Source organism: Cyanistes caeruleus, chromosome 1 (genome assembly GCF_971803275.1).
Source record: "Cyanistes caeruleus chromosome 1, bCyaCae1.hap1.1, whole genome shotgun sequence".
Taxonomy (NCBI): Eukaryota; Metazoa; Chordata; class Aves; order Passeriformes; family Paridae; genus Cyanistes; species Cyanistes caeruleus.
Window position 1 is genome coordinate 26,801,179 of NC_141701.1, and position 25,954 is coordinate 26,827,132.

Sequence of the window (25,954 nt, forward strand, 5' to 3'; positions counted from 1 at the left end):
TTGGTAAGTGTTTTCATTACAGGCAAGATCTAGTTGTTAGTTTCATTTTCCATGATTGCAGAAAGGTAAAGCAACTTTTAAAATAAATTATTGCTATTAAAATACAATGATTTCCTGATATTCTCTTATTACTATCTTAATTTTTAATATTTAATCACTAATTTAACAGTAGTAACTAAATATTGAAATAAACTATACAGTTTTGGGAACATTCTCAGTATATAAATTAGCATGAGTCAAAGATTTTTATAATGAAAAATATTATTGTTAATAAATCAACAAATTTTACTTATATACATGTCTGTTGTATACATATAAGAGCAGACTGTTCCATAGCTATTTTTGGAAGAGTCTCCTTCCTTGTTAATTGAGGAATATAAGGTCATACAGAAAGCTTAGTCCATTAAACTTTATTCAATAATACAACCAGATTTTGTTATTAAAATGTCCTTGCTGGTGATCCTAGACTTTAAAAGATGATGACTAAATTATAACACTTGAAAGTACAAATAGTGTAAGTGAAACATATAAATTCATAGGTGCATAGGGCTCCTGACAGACGTGACTGCATCGCCTGCCCTGAATCTCTCTTTATATATTTTTCTAGATATTTAGCATAAGAAGTATTTAATCCAATTCAATGTATTAGGTATTTCTATGAAAACCACGAAGCTGGACTAAGAAACAGGAATCAGTTGCTTGTAACCACATATAAATAGATTTTTCATTTCAGAGGGCAAACAAGCCAAAACAAAACATCCCCCTTTACTCGCAATTGAGGGAAATAAGCTACTTTTATTTATAAATCTTTTGCCAAAAGAAACAAATCATTTCACTGCTGTTTCCCCCCACAATTAAACAAATATAAGTAAAGTGAAACAGTCAACTCATTCAGATACAAAACACTATGTTTCTTTTCAGGTTTTCTGAGAAATTTAGAAAAAAATATAAGGCCATATTCACAAAGCAGCCAGAAGAGGATGAAAAGAAATTTTACACTCCTTTTTTATCAATAGCTTAGAAGAGTACTCAAACTGAATTTTCATACTCTAGTGTTTGAACTCTAGCTCTCACTTCTCAGGTGGCCCAACAGGTTAAAAACACATTGGGAAACCAAGGGAGAAAGTCTCCTTCATCTCCCATGTCTAATCTCTTCTGTCTTGTATAAATAATTGAATATTCATTATGTTTAGGAACAGAGGCTTCTTCTTTCCAAAAAGCATCAGCCTGGACTGATTCTCACTTCCTCAATCTGTATCCCAGTGACTATTTAGGTATTTTATCTGAAAGACAAAACAGTCAGAAAGAACAAAATAGGAGAGTTATTGGTTACCATAACTTATATAAGAAATTGACAAACAATGGACAGATTTAAGAGTTAATAAAACAAAATTCAAGTCTTTATTATGCCAAAAAAAATTGAAATCTATGTTTCAATTCAATCAAGCCCTATAGAGTTCAGTACTCCACATAAATCTATTCTTTATCTGAAGGTAATGACTGTATAAATTGCAAGTTAAAACTGAGTTATTTTAAAGTAAAGAATGCATTTACTTAGTGAAGTAATACTTTCATACTTAGTATACTTAGTAATTAGTTAGTACTTAGGAGAAATGTGAGGAAATCCAAAGTTATCTAAGAATCCTGGATTCAGAATAGCCTCATATCTCTAGCCCATAACATAAAATAAGAAGAGAAGTAACAATATAATTAATCTATCAGACATATGGCAAAACATCTGATAGATTACCTATGGGAATTTCCAAGTGGGAGAACATAAGAGCAAGAATTGCTCTGTAAATAGTAAACTGACTGAAAAGCAGCTGGCAACTGCCAGATCTGAGAAGGGAATAATCAAGCCAGGATAAACTACTGAAAGAGTTAGTCAAGGATTAGTCATGGTAGAGATCTTGTTTCACATTTACATTACATTTCATGCAGACACTAAAAGTAAATTCTAGCTGATAAAATTTACTAAAACAATATCAAACAGACCACAGTATAGCACAGAAGTGGGTAATATGGGATTGCATAACACTAAAGGTGGAACAAACATTATAGAAGAACAAAAGTAAATTCTGATCTCAACAGCTGGAGGAGACAAAACAATGTGAAGTAGCTGGGTGATTGTTGATAATAATGTGTCACATCCATCAATTAGCAAATGCAATTCTAAGATGTATGTGATGAGAACCACAGAGTATCCAAAGCAATATGAAATAAGACAAAAAGATCTTGTGTTGTTTAATTTAGCAAAATGAACTGAAATGTGATAAGATTATTCTGCATAAATATATAGTGTAGTTAGGCAGAAACATGAAAGAAGAGGAAAAGGTATTTAAAATAAACAAATATGTTGACCTAATAAAAATACTTCTAGATGGGTAATAAATACATTTGGGTTGGAAATTAGAAGTTGAAATCATCAGAGCCACAATACTCTGTAACAACTTTCCAAAAGGAGTAGCAAGGGCAATAAAACAAACTAGTTTTCAGATGAAGCATGTTTCAGAAATAAAAATGTTATATATAAACATCTGTTTCAACTAATGCTTGCCAAAACACAGACAAGTATCCAATAAAACCTTGCCTAGTAATCTTGCCAAATTGCCCAGTATGTTGCAGGAGAAAAGAGATTTTTAGGATCTGTGAATGAGATGACTCCTCTCTGACAGCTGTTTTGTAACTGGGGACTTCAGAAGCTAGAGATGTTTATCTGCTTTTCAAAATTCAAGAGCGTCCTGGTATTTCAGGCAGTTTGATGTTGCAGGAAAAATAAGAAAGGCATTTTCTAATAGTCAGTTGTGAGAATGAAGACCATAATTATTTGTTTTAAGCATCAGAAGCTGAAAGTTACCCTCTTCTACCTTAACAGAAGCTGAGAGTTTCTGTTACGATGTGAGATAAGATTCCTCCCCTTGGCTGCCACTCTAAGTGTGATAGAACAGGCTGCAGCAGTTTAGATTTGGCAACTGAAGGTAATCCCTACACAGAGCAATAGCATTTGGCCAAATTTTCTGTTGACAGAAATGACATCAGTTGATAGGCCTATGACAGTTTGCAGGTAGTAAAAAAATACAAACATTGAGCAGAACTTTAAATGTTTTTCATCAAAGCCCATTGCAGGGCTGATCGTGGTCCCAAGGGACAACAGGAACAAAACACTTATGGAATCAAGTCTGAATATTTTGGCAGTTTAGATCTGCTCTCAAAGAAAAGCAGCAGAATTTTGTTACCTTGAAATTAGGTCTTCACTGACATAAGACACTGATCAGACTTAGTTGTGTTGTTATCTGAGATGACCTGGTTTTCCAGAGAACTGGACGAGGTGGCTTTGCCAATCATAAACATCTCTACCAGCTTAATTCTGCAATGGAGACCATAGCATTCAGGAATGGTCCTAAGATGTGTTCGTGCAGAGTGTTTCAGGAACAGCTTCAAGAGAGACAAAGAATTGCTGAGAAGTCCATCCAGCTTAACAATGTGCATCCAGAGCAACACCTTGTCCACTGCTCAAGTTTTAGATGAACTGGAAAGAACTGGACCACATTTCACATTTCAAGTATGTTTCCCTATGGAACATGTACATCATTGTGAAAAGAGTGCCCAAATTAATCTGTTCTGCTTCAGGCATGAACACAGTTCCCTTTTTTTGAATGCAAGCAGCACTGTCTTGCCTAGATATATCTCCATCCCTGGAAGTGTTTAAGGACACATTGGATGAGGCCCAGAACAACCTTATTGAGTGAAAGCTGTCCCTGCCCATGGCTTGGAACTGGATGATGTTTGAATGTTTATGGTCCCTCTCAACCCTAACCATCCCATGATTCTATGATTTTTTTGGCTTCTCATATCGTTGTTTTAGATGGCAGCTTCCTAACCATTAATTTGGCTTTATTACCATAGGTGCAGCACTGTCTACTCATGACATTAAAGAACATGCCCCAAAGTATGTTGTTTGAAGTTAAAAGCTAATGATATATTCAAACATAATCTCTTGAACCATTGCCTACCATAGTCTTTCTTTTCCTGCCATAGAAAGACATTGTTAAGCTTGTTCATATTGAGGGAGTTTATGACTTTCCAACACCATGTTTTTACTCATTTACATTCATTGGGGTCGCCAAAAATTAGGGCTAATTTTACATGACAAATTCAATGAAGGCAAAGTACTTGTACAATTTATGTGCAAGTCCTCAATATAATACCTCATTAAAGAATTGTTTGCAAATGATGTTTATAATAAGATATATTAAATATGAGACTAACTAAAACAGGTTAGAAGCAATTGGATCATAGTAATCAAAATTTAGTGCTTAAAATTTTGTCCCTTATATCAAAGGTGAACTAAAGGCTCAGTTTGAAGATTTTTTGTGATTAGTGAATTTCAGTGCCTTAAGCAGACTTGTTTGAGCTCTCGTATACAAGTAGGAGTACTCATATGGTCAGCTGCTGTATTTCAGCTGTCTAGTAACTTGAAAAAAAAATAATCATGGACACATTTTTGGTCTCTGCCTAGAGTAAAAACACATTTTCAGAAAAAAATGGAGATGACAAAAAAATGAAGTAATAATCAACAATCTATTGCAAATGTCACATCAGAAACAGACTGCCAGTGTACTTCACTACGAATTCTGTTTTTTTAATTCAAAACAAGGAAAACAGTGATTTAAAAGGTCCAGGTGAAACAATAAGGTTTCTAATAGCAAAACAAGATAACTACACTATATAAAGTCTAGTGCATGGAATCTCTGTTGTCAAAAGCAAGCTTTTATTTCAACTTCCAATTCTAAATAATTATAGAAGATTCAACTAATAAGAGAAAGATTAAACTAATTCTGTAAAGATTCAACTCCAGAGAGCATGTAAAGTATCATAATTTACAAAAAGATGTAGATAGCAAGCAAGAAATAGAATATAAAAATCAAGTAACACCTAATGTAAGATCAGCAGCCATAATATACTAATTACTCACCTATCAAAAACTCAGCACATTTAAGAGGGGAAGAAAAGTGTCTTCATTCAAGAGAGCTTGATCAGCATTTTAGCATTTGGTGGTTTGCCACTGGCCAGCAGCCAGATTCCCACCCAGCAGCTCTTTCACTCCCCCTCCTGAACTGGAAGATGGAAATAAGATGGAAAAGACTGGTCAGAGATGAAGACAGTGGGATCACATACCCATTACCTTTATGGGAAAAACAGTGTTAAATGAATTCCTTCATTCCAAATTCCTCTACCCACTGCCCTTCACCCTGAGTAGCACAAGAGGATGGGGAATGGAGTTTTCAGACAGTCTGTAAAAGTTCCTTCTCTGTCACTCCTTTCTTCTCACACCTTTCCTCTGTGCCAGTGTGGGTAACCTCCAAGGGTTTTATATATGTATTTAAGATGAACCAGCTCTGGTGTGCGTCATCCACAGGCCATCACTTCCTAAGGTAGTATCCACTTGCTCTTGCACAATCTGCTCCATAAACTGCAGGGAATTACCTGTTCCCTGTGGCTGGCTCCAGGGGCTGCAGGGGAACCTGATCCAGCACAGGAGCACCTCATCCTCTTCCTTCTTCTCTGACCCCGATGCCTGCAGGGCACAATTACATTGAAAGAAAGTGTATCTATATATTGCTATGATAAAACACAAAATGAAGTCCAAGAATCATTCCTTTCTCAGGATCTTTTTATTAAGTATGTAATGTGCAACAGTACACTAGAGAAAAGGATGAGCCCAGTAGGACTTGAAATTTGAAATCTGAACAGGTTTAAATTCTGACCAAGCCTATTAGGCTGATGAATCTGCCAGATGGTCTAGAAGATGGTAACGTACACTTAGAAGAACCTTCATGTGTGAAATGTTAATTTTATATAAAACAGCCCAATATGTATTTGTCTTGCTTCAGTTAATCTAATTAGTATGGAGAAAAAAAATTGTATTATAGAAAGCATTATCAGTACAATGGTAAATAAAAGTCAATACTCTAAAAATTGCAGTAATATTCAAGTATTCTTCTCTTTCTGTGAATTAACAAGAAAAAAATTGTTAGATCATTTATCATCTTTTCAGAAGAAACCATCATTTGTGTCTGATGATGAGAACATGAAATTAGGGATATGAAGAATATCATGAATCATAAAATAAATTGAGGTTGTTTTCTACAGTGGAGAGAAACACAGAAAGGCTAATTTTGCATACTTGCTGTAAGTGAAATTAACCATATGTTAAACACTATTTACATTCTTTTAATTCAGATGTAGATGAAAACCTCAGTGGAGTGAGGAACATCAGAGCACAGTTTGCCTTATTCCATGTCACATGAGATGGTGTGTGTGTGATATCAGTCAGTATTAAGACAGAGGAAAGAGAGAGTGTTCCCTCTACTCTTAGTTTTTCTTTCCAGTAAGTCTTCTGAAAATATTCAAAGTAAAGCCACAGTGTCCCACAGATTTTGGGAAAAACTTCAGCAGAGTGACAGGTGAATGTCACGTATCATGGAGAAAGTCCTCACAGAACTATTTGATGAGAAAAGCTTTCAAGGTTTAACCATTAATTATTAGGCCTAACCACCTTTAAGAAAACTGGCCTATTAGTCTTCATCCACTACTGCTTTGAGATCTCTTTCTAGGACTCCAGACAAACCTGAAATTTCCTGCATTGAAAAGAAGACACACTGTGTAATAAAACTCAGAAAAATACAAATCCAGGACAATTTATATTAAAGATAGGAAGAATGTAAAGGAAGACTTGTCTTTTTTTGTCTTTTCCCCTTGTCTTCCATAACCTTGAGAAGAGGAAGGACTAGGTTAAACTGTTTGATTAAAGTCAGCTATGTGAAGTGAGAAAAATTATCTCTTTCAGGCTTCTCCCACCTGTGTGAATGAATGGGCATGTCAAGAATGAAAGCCTCACTGCACACATAGAGTGTCATCAGCATCACTATCCTCATTTTGACAGCTGCTGCAGTGGCAGCTGCAAATGTTTCTGTTCCACAAGAAAATAGGTCATGAATTTCTGGTTTAGTGCCTGAGAATATTCAAATGTTAATTTACTTCCAAATTTTGAGCTATAAGTACGAGAAATCCATTAATCTTATAAATCTTATTCTTTTTCTTGGAAATTTAATTTCATGTGTTCAAAAAAGGGCACCAACGATGCATTAAATCCTGATAGTTTTACTTTTAATTCAGATTTTTATATATTTTCTTATTTGACTTTAAGCATTACTTTTCTTGATGATAAGTCCTATGAATATTATTATAATAGCAGCACAAATGATTTTGAGAAAAGATGTGATTGTGCCTTCTGAATACTGCAGGATATTTCTACACTATTTTATTTTTTTTTTGGAGTGGGACAAATTCACTTCATTTGCACTGTGTAGCAGTATGTGGATCCACCTCTGACGTAATGAAACCAGAGGACAGAAATCAACATTAAAAATCATACCTTCTGTTAAGAAACATACCTTGTCTGACTGTCAGGTCATACAAGTGCAACAAAGTACAATTTTTAGAAATGCTAAATTTTATTAAACAAAGTGTCATATTGCAGTTCTGTATCCCATCTTGATTCATTGAAAAATTCCCCCATGTGCTGATCCACACCTTATATGTGAGAATGGAACCGAAAAGCAAGAGTTTAAAAGAAAAGATTACCTGCATACGAGACAGGGGGGCATGTGGGAAGTGCTCTGAGGCACTACCCCCAAGCAGAGTACTATTCCCACTCTGCAATTAGTGTTATTGAATCTGACCTGACTGCACAGAGCATTATAAAATTTAAATTCCACATCTAAATTACAGAGCAGTAGTGGCCTACAGGCTTAGTTTGAAATTAAATTTACCAACTGTCAACTTTGCTTAGCAAATAGTGCCTCCTAAAAGCTGGCTCTGGTTAATCTATACTGAGCAATCCAGTAAGGAGAAGGAAAAGGGGGATTGTATGGCTTATATTTCAGCATACCCTCTTGTATACATACACATCTAGAATACACAGGAACCCCAGAATTCCATCTGACCATGCTGTCTCATGAGCCTTATACCTTGTACTATTTGTTTGTAACAAGGCTACATGACTCTCAGTAAAGAGCCCTGGAGTGTTTCCTAAAAAGTGAAAGACAATCAGGACATTAAGATAGTTAGGCATTCTTATATTAAGTATTTTAAGTTTTTCAAAATATTTTAAAATGTGTTTTGATTCCTTACAGAAATTTTTCTTTTTCTTTCCCCCTATTATTTTGGTCCAAAACAGAACCACTTATTCACAGAAATGATGAGATTTTGTTAGCTGTTATAATGGCTTCTAAAACATATCACTTTTCAGAAGGAGCCTGTTCCTCCTACCCACCTTTATCATTCATACCTAGATGTTTCCAGATGAGCTTACAGTTTGGAGCAAATCAGCAGTCACAGACTGCCTCTAGCTCAGACAGGCTCTTCAATTACCGTGTGTTTGTGAGGCATTTCTAGGATCCACAAGGAGATCTTATTATCCCAGTGTGAAGTAAACACCATTCAGCTTCTGCACCCAGCTCACCCTCCCCTCCGTGTTTCATCCAGCTACAGAAATGTGCCCCTTTTTTTGGAGATGTCTTTGGTTTGTTTTTGTTGGTTTTGGTTGGGTTTTTATTTTCCTGTTGGTAGGATTCCTTTTGTTGCCGTTTTCACTGCTGTCTTCTCAGGCCTTACTTGTTTTATGAGAGGTGATGTGGATGCCATATGCTATGGCATTCATATGGGCCATGCTTGTCTTGCAAAGAGTAAAATTCTAGCAAATTCCAGACCCAGAATTTCAAATACTGGAAACAGATAAGAGCATATCTTTCATGCAAAAGGATGATGAGCCCTACTATACCAAGTCCTCAGCTTCTGCTCGGTCTGTAGCACATCTTTCATAAAATTATACAGCCCTGATATGAATAGGCCAGCTCTTGTATATTATGCAATTCACTAAGTCTCTGAAAAAATTGCTCCAATTTACTTATCATTGTAACCTGTCTAGTTTTGACCCCATATTTTAGATTTAATTTTCAATATTTGAATCAAGTCTTCCCTGAATTATGTTTTTGTGACCAGTTAAGGTAATATCTTCAGTCACAAATCTGTTTTTTCATGCAAGTACTTAATTGGTCAAGTGGTTTGATATTTGAATAAACTCACTAGTTTAAAATTCCTAACACCTGATGTGAGGCATATAAGGCATACAGGTCAGAATGTAGGAGTGTTTGCACTGGCTGACCATGCAAACAGGTAACACTGGTTGTTGGAATTTTTAGGGGCTTTTTAGGGATGTGGGAGTGGGGGAGACTCCTTATAATCTATTGACAATCTCTTGAAACTCCTGGTTCCCCAAATGCCAAAAAAAACGTGAATCATCAATAATTTTTATAATTGCAAAGTATTTTAGGTATTTCTGTGACTATTCTTTTACTTGTTCAGTCAAGGACTGGTATCCCAGCTGGCATCTGATATGTCTGGGGTTCCCAAATAATTGTAACTATTTCTATTTACCAGAATACACTCTTTCATTTAATGTTCAATGCTCTTTACAACAGACACATTGGCTTCCACTCAGGCCTTGTAAAACATATAAACTCATTGCAATGCAAAATACAGTCTGGTTTTTATTATTGATTTATGTCCTGCATTGTTAATTATTCCTTCAATATATGGTATCTTAAATTTGAAGCAAGAAAATATTTTGTTTTTTTCCTTTTGGTAGACAATAAGTGTCTGGATGAACTCATCTGGAAATTTCTGGTAAAAGGAGTAAAAAAAACCTCTACAAGAAAACTGCTGATTTTCCAAAATTTTATTGAATTTATCCTTTTCCCCAACAGTAGTGCCACAGGTGCTTTGACTTCTCAGTAAATATTATGTAATCCAGAATTAATAAATCCTACAATGTTCTTATTTCACCTAGTTTTACTTACTTTGTAACAAGAAAAGCAAAACACACAAAAGCATATTGTAAGAAGTTTTCTGAAATAAAAGAAATTATAGAAGAAACTTATAATGCATTATGAAAATACATTTCATATTTTACACTTCAGTTAAATCATTAATTTACTGTTAAGCCTTTTTCAGCTGCACTGCCTACTGCCAGGAAGCTACAGTATCTATGGGGATACTAAAATAAAGTTATAACCATAGTAAACAATGATATCAACCAACTACTGTGAAATTATGATGTGGTTAAGTGTAAGCCTATTTTTGAGAAAAGTAAAGGGAGGTTCCTAAAAGAAAAAAAAATACAAGAAAAGTAACATTTTCAACAGTACTGAGAATTTTTCTCTTGGAGGTAGGAACATTTTATGAACAATACACAAATCTTGAATTCTAAAGCTTTCCAAATTCTTTTCCTGCTTCCCACCACAACTCTTAATGTCCACAGTGACAAAGACTGTTAGACCCATTGTAATCCACAAACAAGCCTCTAGCCCGGCATAAGGTTGTTTGACTCATTTCAGGTTAATTTAAACCTGTGACATAAAAAGACCTGCTCCAATACTTTTAATACATTTTAGGTTCCCTTTTTATGGGCATTGTTTATAAGTATTTGCCTATCAATATAATTCTGATTCATTCCATCACATTTTTATGTCATTGGAAAAGTAGTCATTGCATAATTCTGCTGGAAATACTTGCAACTCTCTACTTTTTTACTCATTTTACTGATTAAACAAGGCTATCACTACTTCTACTACTAATTTTTATTAGATCATTACTTATAAAACTCATTGAACAGACATACAAAAAACTGGGAATATATTATATCATTACAGTGTCTCTAATTCAAACTCTAAAGTTGTAAAAATAAATGATGTTCTAATGAACTTATGCTAAGCTACAGTAGCTGTACCCTATATTTCACAATATTTTTTTTTTCCCATTGAAGGAAGAAATAAAACCTGACAAAATTATTTGACACAGATCAAAATGAATTGCTGGTCTAGTTTTGCTGTACAGTGAGGTAAAGCAGCCATCAAACCAGTTTAAACAACCACCTAACCCAGGTTTAATACACCTTCTCTACAGCAAAAACTGTTTTGTCGTTTTGGCTACCACAAAATAACAAAATAAGAAAAAATAATAAACTATTATTTAAGTCCTCAAGTTTCAGAGGATAACAATGTTTTGGGTGACACCTTTTCTAAAATGTTTTGTAAGAATAAAAGAGAAAAAGGACAAAATTGTAATTGCTTTTCACAGAATGAAAGCCTTTAGCTCACCACTATTTTTGTTCTTCTAAAATAAGGGAGAGTTTATCATTGTCTTTAATGGGAGAAGAGATGAGAAAAAGCTTAGCAAGTCTGAAAACTCAACCTATAATCTTGTTTGATGGTCTAAATTACATTCTAACAGATGGTACAGAGAGAAAATATTCAGGCTGAAGTAAATGTGATGATGCCAATAAAGAGGAATAATTTTGAGAATCAATAGAGGAAACCCTCTGAAGGACCAGGGAAACCATCAAGGTTGGGATACAAATGTCTGGGAAAGATATAAAACTTATGAAAAGAAACATTCAAGAATATACAAACTGTCAGAAAAAAAAAACCACAAAAAAACATGTTAAAGAATAAAATAGTACATGTTTGTGAAAATTATATGCAAATTAAAGCAAAAGTTGATAGGATGAAGACCTAAAGAGAGTACTTGAAGCCTTCATTTCATAAATCTTGAGTGAATAAGCTAACAAACACTCTGAAGTAAAGTAGAAAATAACACTGAATGCCACAGTCAGAAGTAATTTTTTTAGAGAAAAACAATTACATTTTGATCTCTTGCTGAGGAGGTGTCTCAAACCAAAACCAGAATTTTCTAAACAAGTACAATTCGTCTCATCTAAAGTAGCAATGTAGCTAGTTTATGCTCATTGTTTCAGCTCTTCTTATAGTCAATATCTAGAAGTGAGCTCTGTGAAGAAGTGATTCATTCATTCATTCATCTCATCCATAACTAAGTAGCTTTTCTTGGACTAAGGATGTTCTTGACTCTGCCCCCCAGTCTGATGCCTCTGAGCAATAAAGATGGTTTTGACAACAACAATTCAAAATATACTTTGATTAAGTGAAGGGTAGGTGAGATGAGCTTAATTCCTTTCCAAATTTTTACTTTCATGAAATTTAGATCAGATCTCCAGATATGACATTTTAGAAATAAAACTAGTAGACAACTAAAAAGAGGGAATAGAAATTCATGGTCAGAGCTAAAATTCAAAACCACATTTTAAATTACTCTGGTTGTGAAGCAGGTACTAGTTCTGTTATTTTTAATCTGTGAAGATATTTTATGTAAGAATTCCCACTTTAACTTTTCTTTTGTTTTGTCCAATTAAAAACGAACCTGAGTTTAATGTCAAATAAAGATTTCAAGAACAAAAAGTAACTAGTTATCCCAGATATAAAGTAAAAAAAAAAAAAAAAAAAGAAAAGAAAAGAAAAGAAAATAGATAGAAAAATAAAGAACATTTTCCTTATTGGCCTACAGAACCTTTTCCAGCATTTCCATGAAAATCTATCTCATCAACAAATGATCATTTCTCTTTATTGTATTTACAAGTGGCTTATCTTCTAGGTGATCAAACACAAAAATAGTATAATTTATATCTCCTTATAGTTAATTTTACATACCTCTATACCTCTATTTTCCTGGATGTTTATGCAGTTATAATAAAAAAGTTTTCACTGACTTTTGAAGAATATCTTGAGACAATAATAGACTACATGTATTTAACACATTATTCACATTAAATATCTGAAATTTATAGCTATCCTCGATTCATTAAAAAATTAGTTAAAGCCATGCAAAATGGTGCAAAATGTCTTCTGCTTGCTTATAGATTTTCCCACACTACAGATTTTTTTTTCATTCAACTTAGTGTGTAACTCTAGAGTTTTGGAAGGAATGAGCAGCATCAAGAACAGTGACCAAGGGATTTGTTATTTTAAATACACTAAAAAATTACTGCAAAGAAGACAATATGGGAAATGAGGTATGTATAAATATTACTATGTATTTCTTACATAATCTGTGTATTTTAACACATTATTTCTGATAAAATACCTCCAAAAATAATTTAATTCAAAATATATAACATCAAAAATGTAAAAGATGGTCATAAGACAAATTACAGAATCACTGAATATACTGGAAGGGACCCATTAGGATCATCCAGCACAACTCGTGGTCCTGCACATGACAGGCCAAGAATCACACAAGGGGTTCCAGAGTGTTGTCCAAATACTTAAAAAATATTTTTACCAGTGTTTCCTAGGACAATTCATATAATTTACCTTCCTTTCTAGTTTACATGGAGAAAAAGCTGTGTAACTCAGCTTTGTGAGTTATATATATGTATTTGTGGACATGCACACATGCCACAAATATTGAAAAATCTTTATTAGTTCCCAAAGCTTTACATAAATGTTCTGCTAATATATAAGCCAGTTTTATTCTGCCCATGTGGCTATGACTAAGCTTGACTCATGACAATGACAAATATTTCCATAAAAACTGACACAGTCTGAAATGGGAAAATGATAAAACGATGAAAAAAGTTTATCCAATCCAGCAACTTGACAAAATAAACAACAACGTGACAGAATGTTCATTTGCTTCAAATAATTCACCAAGTCCTGATTTGGCAGCTGCTGTCAACCTAGCAGAAATGGCACACAAACATTCCCAAGCTTCTTTATCAGTGAGATTTAAGCAGTCAGAGTAGGATTTTTTCACTGTTGTCTGGACATTAGTTGGTGTTTCTCACATCACATTATATTCTGGGGCAAAATAGGCTGGATGTTGAAATTCAAACAATGACGCACACTGACTCGTCCTTTTCAAATATTTTAGACCTACCAGAAGGTTTCTAGAACAAAGCAAAACAAAACCAGTTAACATAACCTGAATTAGTATGTGGTTTGGAGGATGAAATAAAGGTCAGGATAAGACCTAAACACAGAAAGTTTTCTATGCTTACAGCATAGACCTTTCAAGGTCTCAGCCAAAGTCAAAGAGATTTCCCAGAGCCCGGTCTCAATGCCTCACTCCGAGATCCCAGTGCCATGTTCCTCCAGATGAGACTCGAGTCTAGGAGTGCAGTGCAATACCTTCTCATACCATATTGTCTTTGCTTCCTTCACTCTCAAGAAGAGACAAGAGGATGACACACATCCAGAGAAAATCAGGTCCAGTCACGACCACAGATCCATCCTGCACCACTGGTTCAGGTGTAGCCATAAGGACCCTTCTGCTCCCTGTCAGTTTTCCAAGCAGAGCAAGACCTCATTCATTTGGAATGCAGTGACCTCTGAGCAGCTGTGTGCATTGGGAAAGCAAGCAGATGACTGGTGAGCCTCTCAGAACTTTTTATTTGTAGTTATGAGTGTGTTGAGATGCTTCTGAAGAGTCTGTGTTGTCCTTCCATCTGGAGGAATAGGTGGCTGTATTAACAAGTTCTCATTTTGGAAAAGGAGACACCATGGCAATTGAATTTATTTTATACTTAGATATTTTCAGTGAAAATATTTCTCACAAAGTAAAGGCTGCCTGACATTTCCTCCAGTAATCCTTTCTAAGCCTGTCTAAATATCAAGATCTGGTGTCTGTTCAGGGAAAATTTTGTGGACATGAGAAGGGGGAGTCAAAGCATTTCAGACTGAATGAAATTACAATTACTGAACAAAACTCTTCAATATCATGTATTTCAATGGCACTTTTTGCAAACATCTAGCACAGAATTAGCTGCATCTAGGAAGCTGAAATCTGGCAGAGACAAGCTACTTTGTAGGGGTGCTTTTCATCATGCTAGTAAAGAAGGTCTGATTTAGTCATAAAAACTGTCTAAATAGCAACTGGCATATGCAAAATAGATTTAAAACTGGAATTCTTTATAATAGCTTCTCTTGGATATCAAAGTGAAGATTTGTCCCAATAAATGTCAAATACAGCAGGAGCTTATACGTGAGAAGTGTCAGACTGACTGTTGCATGAAACCATGTACAGAAAGTGTCTGCTAAATCTGCCACATTCCATTTAATAATCTGGACTGCAGTCTCGTATATAAATAACAGAAGATAACATTGATTAATATTTTAAGATCTTAAAATATGCTATGGTAAAATAGCATTTCTTTCAAATAATATATCTTTTGACTCATATAGTAATTCTCATCTCTAGAAGCAGAAAAGATTTCCTGAAGTATAACTACTGACTCTGGTGTGGACACTGACAGCAGCTGGTATGTCCCCAGATCCTTTCTTCTCACCATTTATGGATGTGCATTTGTTGCCATTGCCCAGTGAGCAACACATATGTTGCCTGAGAACTTTGAGAGGAAATAGGAAGCTGATTCCAACAACAAAAGTAATTTATCATTTAATCACAGAAAGACTGAGATCGGAAGAGGCCTCTGGAGGTTATCTTGTCCACCCCATCTGCTGAGTCAGGATCATTTAGAGCAGAGTGCCCAGAGCATTGTTTAGACAGTTCTTGAGAATCTCCAAGGATGAAAACTGTACAATATATATCTGTGCTCAATCACCCTCACAGAAAAAAAAAATACATTAAATACATTTAATATACTTTTATTTTGAAAGGGAGGGAAGTTTACTTCTTTATGGTGAAGTGTTTTATCTCTGTGAGGGTTAGAGGATTGGTTGCTTTTGGAAAGAGATCAAGGACAATCTCTAGTTTCAGAGACTGACTCAACAGACAGCACTTTAAAATAGCAGTTTAACAATTGTTTCTGGAATTTCTTGGAAATTTATTTTAGTGATAAAATGTACTCAGTTTTCATACACATATGATGAATATAGGGTTTCAGTTATAGTTTAGGCTAAATTTAATGTATCATTATTTTACCTCCACTGAAAATTATATAATACTAAATTGTATTAACATATACAGCCTGTCATTGGTATTAGATCCCAGGTAAAAAATCTCTGAGGAACCTATAAAGAATTCTGAGTTTCTCACCATGACCTATCTGTATTCTGCTCTTCTGACGGGTGCTCCCAGCTCATGCTTGCCAAAACACAGTTCTTGTGCCATATAATAATACTCAGCCTAAATCTGTACACAAGTGAGATGCTCAACCAGAGACATTAACCATTAAAATACCTACATTAGAATTTCATGGGAATTTCTTTTATCCCCCATGCTTATTGACAAAGAAATGTAAGAATGACATGATCTCCTGCTGAATTTATTATGTCTTGAATAATAATAGCAACACACTTTTTAGGTCTGCATCGTAACAGAATGTCATCTTCATAAAAGGATGACATGATATAAATTTTCTCATGAAATGTATATAACCCAGAAATATTTCATTGTTCACAGCACCACATCAACTGAAATCCTGTCATGAAATTCCCATGTATTTCAATGAACTTATGTCCACACTCTTAGTGAATTGCTACATGATGGACTCTTAAAAGCTTTAGTTGTATCTAACCTACTTAGTAACCTGCCCACATTCTGTGGCACAAAACACATCACAATAATGCCTAGCCAATAAATATTAGGTTAATTTTTACCATTGAAAGGTCTTGAGAATGAAATTTTTTATCTAGTTGGTACTGAAATTACACTTTCAAATATTGGTATCAATTAAGTATAGAGATAGACACAGACAGGTCTTAGAATGGAATAAAAAATTCTTCCTTTGTGCCATGTTTGTAAGACTGTAAATGTTAGTTTTGAGATACGTAATTTCTAATAACTTACTTCACAAATTTCTACTACCTAGGTGACAGTCTTATCTTCAAAGCTAATTTAATACCTATAGATGTATAAGGTAATCATGTGTGAAACACAAACTGGAGTGTATTTTATTCAAGATGTCAACAAGTGTCATTGTGTATAAGAAGCTAATGCTGCTTTTCAGGATTGCAATCAAAGATCAGCATAGCACAGAGCCCAAAAACGTTATGTCTTTTTCTTGGGGAAATACAGGGGATTTCTGTCTAAAAGGGCTCTGAGCTAAAATAATTGAAACACAGGAAGGCAGAAGGAAAAAGCAGACAGAACAAAGTATATGATGACTAGCAACAGTGTTTTAATTCACGATTCTAATAGGGTGAAGGGTACTTAAAGCTAGCTGAAGATAGACTGAAAGAAAAGGAAAAAAGAAAGGATAATTATAACAATGAAAAGGGGCAAAAGGAGAAATGTGGAAAATAAATTCTGAATGGCATTGAATATTAGAACAAACAGCCAAATAAGAGTAAATGACAAGTCTAGTCAGAACTATACAGGGCTTTGACTGAATAAAAGTCCAAGTTTGTTTGAGTCTGCAGATAATACTAATAAAGTTCCTTAGTGATCTTCTCAGCTGCCATCAAGATCAGTGATAATACACTATTTTGGTATATTAAGACCTGGACAATCTTTAAGATTCTTCTTTATTTAGCAGTTTTTCAATTATTAGATGTCTGTGCTTTCATTAATTTAAAGTTGTCATGAATTCAAATATAATAGAGTATTGAAAAATTAAATTAAGATGCCCACAGCTTCATTGTACTACATGGCACATTTTTATTGATAGTAATGGCCTTTCACAGATGAACAATCAGAAATTTAACAGGTAAGCATTACATGAGAGATTGTCTTAATTATCTCTTTTTTTCTCTCCAGAGCACATAACAGAATATATTTGTTCTTTTGTACAACCAAATATGTAATTAAGGTTGAAACAGATTAAGTTATCAGTTGTGAAAAATTTATCACTGCGTTGTCACATGCTTGAATTCTACATGCCATGTGTGGAATAATCCTTTACTTGAATAAGCAGAATGTATTTTTATTTTTATTGTTGTTGTTGTTATTATTGTTATTTTTATTACTATTTTTGTTCTTAAAATACAAGAAAAAAAATATTAACTGAACAAACAGCAATGTTTGAAATGCTACAAGCTGAAACACATGCACATATTTGTCAGAAGGAAAAAATGTGTTACATGGGATACCTATAACTTCTGAGAGCTGCTGAACTGAGGCTGGCAGCTCTTTGTTTTTCCCAGACAGAAGGTTTAGAACAGGATTCAGTTTGCACTTAGACAAACAGCATCCTTTAGATCCCATGGTAGAAGTGAATACTGGACTGCAGAATGCCCTGTACCCAGGTGCTGGTATTTTCAAGGATTACTCTGTATTCATTGCAGCACAAACAGCCCTTCCTCTTAAATGATTCTCTTAGCTGAGAAAGATTAGAAACATGCAACCTCTTCCACAAAATATATCTTGTTGTTTTTGTAGAATAAAAGACTATTTCCTTTAAATTGCCTCACTATTTATTTATATATACACTGCTAGTACTAAAAGTTTATCCCTTTTTTATCAAACCAAATAATTGTTTCAAGCCTCCCCAAGCTCTTTGGATTCAATCACTGGTTTCAAATAGTCTGTAAATATTTTCTTCAGCTTCTTTAAAAAATAATCTTATTCTCTGCCAGAAGTTTTAGAATAGTACTATTAAAGAACATATACAGAGGCAGGAGAGAACAGTTGCTTTCTCATATTGAAATTGGTTCTGAAAGTTTTCAGTCAAAGTATTTATATAAGATGTGTTATGCTGGGAATTTTTTCAAATTCCTGTAAATTGCTATATACCAAGTGCTAAGGAGTTTCCAAAATGCTGCTTCAGCCGCACCTTCTGCGTAGCTGCCAGATAAAAACTCAAGCCTCTGTGGTTCTTTGTTCCCAAAGATGTTGATGAATGAGAGCTTTTCTGCAAGGAGACTGATGGGGTGCTGCTGGGAATACAGGAAAGAGTCTGGGAGGGAAAAATATTACCTGTCTATTATTTCTTTTTATAGGCCATTTAAATAAATTGGAACACTAATAGATGTGTACAATAAACAGCCACCAAAAAGTATGCTGAAGCAAAATATTATTTTTTTAAAATATGATTTTATTCAGCTTCTATTTTCTTAGGAGAGCACTAAAGCCTTGCAGAATAGATTTTATTTTGATTCATGAGAAACTGAATTAAGCAATGGGTCTATTTCATTAAATTGGCCTGGTTTTACTACATTTTTTTATTTTTATATACTGAAAAAGATATTATTAGTTTGATTTCTTAAAAATGTATTCCATCCTTATATGTATCATTTAGTGACTTAGTCAATTTCAGTATGCTATATACAGAATAAGCCTAATCTGTCTAGTGATTTTGAGTTCCTTATTTTCAAATACTCATCAAAAATGTGTACCATTTTCAATGTATTCAACCTTTGTTCTCCCTAGTGTTCCTTTAAGTCTCAACAAATGACTAGAACTATTTTATGTGGCACTAACAAAAAATTACAAGGGATATTAAAATAATATTCAAGTAACAAATATGTAAATATTTTTAAAACTCAATTCAACAACCACAGAGAAGACCCCACTGAAAATTAGGTCTCTTTCCTGAGAAATTTTGAGACTTCAGTAAGGTTTCTTTCTGTTAAAGATCAAAATGAAAAGGAAAAAAGAAACAGGTGAATTAACTGCAAGTATTTCATCTCTCTAGCTGCAAAAATTTCATAATCTTATTTTAAAATTTTATATATAACTAGACAGTACTTAAAAGTTTTATTGTGACTGGGGAGTCTTTTCAATGAAATAAGTCTGAAAAATGTAACCTAGCTGGAACATTTTGAAAGAGGATCTGCTGCTCGCCAAGGCCAAGACCATCAGCAAAGGTGATGGTACCTCTGGGGTAACAGATTTAAGAAAGGGAAGAAGTTGCTGCACTTCAATTTCCATAGCATTGGCAGGTGGAGAAAGGAGTGAGAATACATGACAGCAACAATTTTGCAGACACCAAGATCAGTTAAGGAGGGAGAGAAGGTCCTCCAGGCACTGGAGCTGAGGTTGCCCTGCAGCTCCTGGTGCAGCCCATGGTGAGGCAGCTGTGCCCCTGCAGCACATGGAGGTCCCCACTGGAGGAGAGATCCACCTGCAGCCCTTGGAGAGCCCCACTCCAGAGGGGGTGGATGCTCAAACGAGGCTGTGGCACTGTGGAAAGCCCGTATGGGAGCAGGTTCCTGACAGGAATTGTTTCCCAATGGAAAGAGGAGCCCACACTGGAACAGTTTCACTGGCAGGACTTGTGAGCTCATGGGGGGCTCACACAGGGGCAGCCTGTTCCTGAAGGAGTGCACCTTGTGGAAGGGAACCCCACAATGGAACAGTAGATGAAAAACAGCAGTCTGTGGGAAGGACTCACCTTGGAGAAGTTCATGGATCACTGTCTCCCATGGTGGGGAACCCACAGTGGAGCAGGGGCAAAGTGTGAGGAGCTCTCTTCCAGAAGAGAAAGGAGAAGCAGAGACAACTTTTCATGGATGAACTGACTGCATCTTCCATTCCACACACTCCTGTGCCACTGTCAGGGAGGAGGTAGTGGAACTGAACCCCAGAAGAAGGAAGGTGGAATTGAGAGAGGAAGAATGTACTTTTAGGATTTGGTTTTGTTTTTCATTATCCTTCTCTGATTTAATTGATAATAAATTAAAATAATTTTCCCAAGTAGAGTCTGTTTTGCCCACAATGGCAACTGGTGAGTGAACTCTCCTTGCCATTAACTCAATCCACAAGCCTTTCATTCTATTTACTCTCCCCTGTCCAGCTGAGGAAGGCAGTGATAGTATCTTTAGTGGGGCTTTAGCTCCTGGCTTCCAGCCAGGGTCAACTTCCACCATATGTTATCAAAAACATACAAGAAAACTTATCAAATATTACAATTCTGGTGATAAGAACCAGAATTCCCAATGAAAGATCCAAGACAAATATGCTGAGCTTCACTAAAATCAAAGTCCTTACCTTGCTGTTTAAGGTCAGAAACATGACATCAATGTCTTCCTGAAATAAAAATAAAAGGACAAACCCTACTTTTTACCTAGAACCTTTACTTCTGAGACATTGGCACCAACCCAGTATTCACTGGTCTCATTTTTCTTACTGCAGACCCATTCATTTTGTTCAATGTTCACTTCATCTAATCTGACAATCAAACTTCTCTCCAAGGGACAGAAGAGAATTAACTTTCTAACTCAGTAAGGGCTCACATTCTGAGCTGTAAGAAAAACAATAAGTGCTAGTTAGGGGATGTGTCATAAAAACTTCCCCAAAAGAAATCAGACAGGCAATATTCCCACGGACTGCTATCACAGGGAGACTAAAAGCAGTATTTTGTCAAATAGAGCAGTAAGTGTAATAAAATATCACAGAATCACAGAACAAGCTGAATTGAAATGGACCCATAATGATCACCGAGTCCAGCTCCTGGCCCTGCACAGCACCATTGCCAAGAGTCACACCATGTGCCTGAGAGAATTATCCAAATGTCGCTTTCAGCTCTGTCAGGCTTGGTGCTGTGGTCACTTCCCAGGGACCCTGTTCCAGTGCCCACCCCCTGGGTGAAGAACCTTTTTCTGATATCCAACCTAAACCTCCCCTGACACAGCTTCAGGCTTTATCCTCATGTCCTGTCCCTGGTCACCTAAGATGGATCACTGTGGAACCCCACTGGTGACAGGTCCCCAGTCTGATGTCACCCCATTCCCTGTCAGCCTTTGTGCCTGACCCATGAGCCAGGTGTTCATCCATCACATGATGTGTTTATCCAGCTGTGAGCTGGACAGGAGGGTTCTGTGGCAGATGGCATTGAAAGCTTTACTGAAATCCAAAAGGATCAGTTGGACTCCTTGATCAGCAAGGTGGGTTATCTTGTCATAAAAGGAAAAAAATTTTGACAAGCATCACTTTCTTCCGTGTTTAGATTGATTATATTTATCAAACTGTGCTGGTTGTGGCCAATGATTGCATTCTCTTTCAGGTGTTTTTCAATACCTCCAAGAATAATCTTCTCTATAAATTTACCAGGCACTGAAGGCAGGCTGACAGGCCTGGAGTGTCCAGGGTCCTCTTTGTTGCTGTTCTTGAAAATCAGCCCAATATTTGTCAGGTTCCAATCAGCTGAGACCTTTCTGAATTTCTAAGACCAGTCAAAAATCATCAAGAGAGGTTTTGTGATGATATCAGCCAGCTGTTTGAGGATTCTTGGATTAATCCCATCCGGCCCCATAGATTTGTAACAATTCAGATGGAGCAGCAGATTCTGAACAATTTCAGGGTTGACTGTGAGTTGATCATATGCCACAAGATGTACACAAAAAGATGTAGTCAGTGCTCCTGTCATTCACTATTCAAACACAACTAGAATTTCATCTCTATGTCTGTGATGATAGATTTAATTATTTTCTAGAATAAACATTACATTTTGAAGCCTCTGTCCTGTGCTCATTTTTTTCTTTCAGTATTTTAACACATGTGACACACACCTCTCAATGCTTCAAAGGATATTAGTATCTCCTTTATCACCTTTCCCTCCTCTCCAGATAAAATCAGCTGAATCTAACCATGAGGAGACAGGCAAATGTAAATATAATCTGTGGCCTCTTAAGAAGCTTTTTATTTCTCAGCTGTTAGTAAGTACCTCTTAAGTAGGGGTCCATTGGAAACAGACTGTGTTAGTGGTACTGCTCTGAGCAGCTCCAACATAAACACCACAATCAGAATCTCTGGGAAGACTCTTTGCACCATCTGTCATCAGCTTCAGCCCAAAGAAAACCACCACTTTATTCTGTGACCCCTCTGTGGACATTAATGTGTGTGTCAGCCTTCTCTAACTTCATCCATTCCTGGTTGGTGCCACAAAGGTGAGGAGAGAATGCACAGCACTATCCCGACGCAAACCCTACCAAGAAGCGCTGGACAATTCTAAAAAGCAGCAGCTGCTGGTGCCCACGGAATCACAGTGGGAATGGGTGTCTGATCACAGGGGTACTCCTCCTCTGAAGCAGCTTGAGCTGGAACAAGAAAGGGGTCATTTATGCTGTTATAGAATCAAGGACATGTTCTCACACAATTAGAAACTGTCTCAATTACCCAGTACCAGCCAGCAGCTGAGAAGCAGTAAGATCCCTCTTAGCTCTAAGTGACTGTTTCAAAGCTAAGTAAAGCATGTTGTCTCAAACTACCTACAGTGGTGGTTTGAACTGATGTTTAATTTTGCCATGAAATGGACTGTGAGTGCTCAAAGAGCCAGGAAACAGCTGAGAAGCAGTTCTAAGAACTGCTGAGAAGCTGTTCAGGCCATTCATCCTCTGTGCCTCTGTGCCCTCAGTAGTCAGTTACTGTCTGCTGATTCAGAAGTGGTGTGCGAGTGCTACCCATATAAATGAATTTAATATGGGTAAACATGTCAAGTCTGTGACAAGTTTGGGATTAAGCTAATTATGTAAACACTGAAGATCAAGCCAAATTTTCACTGGAAAAATCCAGTTCACTCAACATTTAATAATCAGTCTGAAATAATTTACATTCAGGAAACTTTCACAAAAAAGCATGTGAATAAGGTCTATAACAGAACACAACCCAGTAAGGCACAGAGTAACTAATATTTCATGAAAGTTTTCAACAGCATAGAAAAAGTCAGCATATCTATCTCCCCAGACTTATTTTTTTATGCAGTTATGTCTGTCACATTCAGCAAAGAGAAATGCCAAAAAGCAAATAAATAAATACATTCCAAAAGAAAAACCAAAATGTATTGACCCTAAAGTTTCTAAAAAGCAAACAGCTTTGTATAAGTGCTCTGTAGAGCTGTATATGAAGCCTTTTGACAAAAATTACTTAATATTCTGTGATGGGTTTACCTGGGCTGGCTGCCAAATGTTCAACTACCTGCTCTTTTTCTCCACCTTTTCAAAAGGAAAGGGGGAAAAACTAAGATGGAAAAGGTTAAGATAAAGAAAAGAAGATAATTTTCTACTGATTACCAACACAAACAAAACAGCATTTCCTTGGGGAAAAATTGATTTATTGCCAATTAAAAATGTATTTCAGTGGTGAGAACCAAACCTTAAAATAACATTCTTTCAATCCCCATCTCCCTCCTTTCCAGGCTCAACTTAATTTCTTCATTTCTGACTCCTTCAACACTACTTGGAGGGAGATAGGAAATGGGATCAGTCCCTAAAAGCTCCCTGTTGCTCCTTCCCCTGCTCTAGAATGGGCTGCAATCCTTTAGGACAAACCAAGACCAGCAAGACATCTGGTCTCACTTGCTCTGTAAAAACAATATTAGGCAGTGAGACAATTTTTTTACTTATATATCATGCATTAAATGTGCTCTCAGTGGACCTATATGTGTTTGGTCCTTGAACTTTCCTCAATCTCAATACATTGACTGCATTAGACCCCCACCACTGACTCTCTCAAGCGCTCACTAAAAAAAAAAAAAAGGCTCAAAAAAACCTCACAAACCTAAACAAACAAAAAACTATCCAACAAACAACAAAAAAAAACTAAAGCAGAGCAAAATAAAACAAAACACACATGCACTCCCACACCAAATACATTTTTAGCTAAAATACTTTAAAAATTGAAAGTTTTAAGGCTGTAATACACCATGTTGGTGTAAGTGGGATATTTGTAGCTCCATTATATATATCATTTGAAGACTGTGATAGCCTGCCAAGCAAATTAATTTGTTTCTAAAAACAGCAGGACAAAGGCTCCTGTATTTCCAGTTCATTTATAGGAGTCTAGCAAGATGATATAACAAGAGAACAACAACAACAAAAGTAATAATAGTGCAAGTGCCAGCTTTTTCACAGGAAAGAAATTATAGTTTTACTTAAAAAATATCTAGTTTTCTATGAATATAATCAATCCAAAAGCAAGAGAGTAGATATTCTGTATATGCAATACGTGTTCTATAAGTAAGAAAAGAAATAATCATTTGTTGGGTATAGCTGTTTTCGTGGGTTTTTTAAACTCATCGTATTACACATATTTAGAAAATGAAACACACTTTTTTACTTGGATCAACACCAAATGTCAATACCAAAATATAAAAAAGAGAAGAATGAGTTTTTAATGTTTGCTTGCTATTTCATGGAAAGGTTGCTAATCAGATTAATAATGTCCTTAACAGAAAGCAGCAATGCACTACATCATTACTGACAGAAGTTTTTTAAATCTTAGAACAGTGAGAATGCAAAATTCTAATATTGGTCGTTTTTCAGTTTTGTGACAACCAGTTGAAATCTATGTTGCCATTTGTTTTATTTCTCTGGCAACCACAATCTGATATATTATTACAACTAAACTCCTACTCTTTATTATTCCCAGTGGCATTACACTAATATTCTCTCTCAAAGTAATGGAAATTCTTTGCATATGGATCTAGCAGACAATGGTTTAGCTGAAAGCAGAGGAATCTGAAATTAAATATGTGAATTTTAAAATTTAATTAAAATAGAGAGACCAATCTGACACTGAAACTAACCTGTTAAAGGGTACAAAAGGTGACTTACTGCTATAGAGGAAGACTGAAATCTCTTTAATAGAAAATATGTTCGGTGCAACCACTTGTTCTTGGCCTCGATACTGAAATAGTAAGAAAAAAATACTGAGAGTGTTTTACATAGGAAGCTAGCCAAACATACTTAGGCTTAAGTAGCTCTCAAACAGAAATTACTCATCGTTGCAGTTTCCATGGGGTTAATATTTGCCCACAAATATTCAATCAGAAAAGTAGATCACCACATTTAACTTAGGATTTTGTCATTATTCACAGAACAAACTACTGTGGGTTTTGCTCCCATAAGTGGACCTTTGTACAAGAGAAATTGTGCTTTATGTTCTCATGGAAACCAGGATACTCCATGTAAATTTACAAGCTACAATTTGCATAATGAATATGCAGGATCAGTTCTTTGATGAGAGGTTTTTTTTGCTCTTTTTCTTTACCATTTAATCATACTGATGTGAACTGAGCAGATGAGATTAATTCTAAGTGAAATCAATGGATTTGTTTGAGGCATAAGATATTGACAAATTCTCTAAGATATCCTCTATGGTCAGTATGTCTATTCTCTTCACAATATTGACTAGAGGAAAA

At 35.6% G+C, this 25,954-nt stretch overlaps 1 long non-coding RNA gene across 1 annotated transcript in view; it reads right to left on the reverse strand.

Moving 5' to 3' along the window:
- Positions 1-435: 435 nt before the first annotated feature.
- Positions 436-25,954, reverse strand: part of LOC147655399 (uncharacterized) — a 36,579-nt gene continuing 11,060 nt past the window's right edge. The window contains exons 3-5 of the long non-coding RNA XR_015285168.1: positions 5,488-5,578; positions 4,976-5,117; positions 436-1,283 (exon numbers count right to left, since the gene is read on the reverse strand). This is a non-coding gene — a long non-coding RNA (uncharacterized LOC147655399). The remainder of the gene's footprint in view (positions 1,284-4,975; positions 5,118-5,487; positions 5,579-25,954) is intronic.